Below are 1,843 nucleotides of genomic sequence, written 5' to 3' on the forward strand. Positions count from 1 at the left end.
TCACTGAGAAAATGGGAGTGGGCTTTGGAGGAGGGAAGTTTTAAATCAGGAGCCCAGAGCTCCAAAGATCTTCCAGAAGATCAGGACCAGGGAGCAGAGAAGAGAAATTTACGTCAATTTAAAGAAATTTAACTTGGTTCTAAACTTGATTTCTGCTTTTAATCCTGCTAAACGGGTCCCTAAGACTAATCATTAAACCCATTATGTCTTCTTTTTGGTTGGATTAGCCCGTGGTATCAGTAAGACAGTTGTTTAGGATGCAAGGTCTCTAAAATTTTTTTCAAATATAGCCAGTTTATTTATCCCAGAGGTAGTGACTCAAACCAATAGGTCTTTTATTTATTTATTTTTCTCTCTCACTGTATTTCCCAGGCTGGTCTTAAACTTGTAGATTCAAGTGATCCTCCTGCCTCTGCCTCCCTAAATGCTAGTGAGAGAGGAGAATGGAAAAAACTTGGTTAGGCAGGCAGTTAGAGTGGGTCCTCGGCTGAATCTTTCAAACAAAAGAACACCCTGCAGGTACAGATGAGGGATCTTGCACAATGGGGCTTGCCTAAGACATGCCCACAGCTACACAGATAAGAAAGGCTACACAGGTAACTTGCCCAGACATGCCAGCAATGCCTAACACATGCGCAATAAGGGGAACAAAGCAATGTGGAATAGCTCAGGCTAAGTGCCCTCATGCGCACTAGAAGAGCAGGGTGGAGCCACCAGCCTCATTGATGCCCAGCCTTCACTGGTTTCTTATAAAAGCCTTTGCATTCAACTGTAAAAATGGCAACCTTCTTCTGGGTCCCCTCTTCAGAGCAAAGAGCTTTCTTCTTTCATTTATTAAACTTTTGCTCCAACCTCACCCTTGGTGTCCACATTCCTTAATTTTCTTGGTTGGGAGACAAAGGACTTCAGGTATTACCCCCCGCAAAGGGAGACTGCTACACTGTGGTGCATTAGCAAGACTGTAACACTAGGATTACAGGTTGGACCACCCCACTCAGCTCCAATAAGGATTTTCATAGAAAGACACAGAGGTAACTTGCAGGTTTCGAAAGTGAGTACAGAAGACGCAGCCCCCATGATTGAAGAGTTCACTCCCACAGACAAAGAAAGCTGAGATGTTCATTGCTACAGGTGGAAGGGATAGCATTTGTGAAAATGGTGCCTCCAGTCTCCCTCGGACACATGGGGAACCTCCAGGCACCAGCCTGTTAATCTATGATGCCAGGCAGAACCTACTGGGATTGGACTTGCCCAGCACTAACCAAGCCATCAAATATTAAGATGACAAAGGCCCTTAAGGACTGGGACCTCTGAAGACAAACTCCCCTGAGAGCAGGCGCAGTCACAGAGAGAACGCTGCCCATGGCTTGTGAGTGGGGCTCCCAGCCTACTTCGCTGGCTGCCTAGCACAAGCTGACACATGCGCTCTGGCCTGGCAGAGACCAGAGAGTATTCTCGCTAGTCAAAAAACCAAGATCTCACAACATAAAACAAGCTGGAAGAAGAATCTCATCCAGTTTCTTCTGTCTCAGGGACACACATCAAAGTTCATCTAAACAGACACCCATACGGTGAGAAACATGAACTCAGCATCCTACGAGGCCAGCAAAAACCACTGGCTTATGTAGGGACCATGCCACTGACCCCACCCTGGGGTCTGCTTCTTGTGACACACGACACAAAAGACACAGGCAGGAAAACAATGACCATCTCTGGGAGGGTGGGGGTCAGAAAATAAAAATACTCATACTCCCCTCAAACATCAGAGTTGCTCCACAGGAACTAATTCACACGTTTTCTCCTGCTAATCTAAATTTAGATTTCATTTTTTTTTTTTTTTTTT

The sequence above is a fragment of the Cebus imitator genome, unplaced genomic scaffold (assembly GCF_001604975.1).
Source record: "Cebus imitator isolate Cc_AM_T3 unplaced genomic scaffold, Cebus_imitator-1.0 Scaffold183, whole genome shotgun sequence".
Taxonomy (NCBI): Eukaryota; Metazoa; Chordata; class Mammalia; order Primates; family Cebidae; genus Cebus; species Cebus imitator.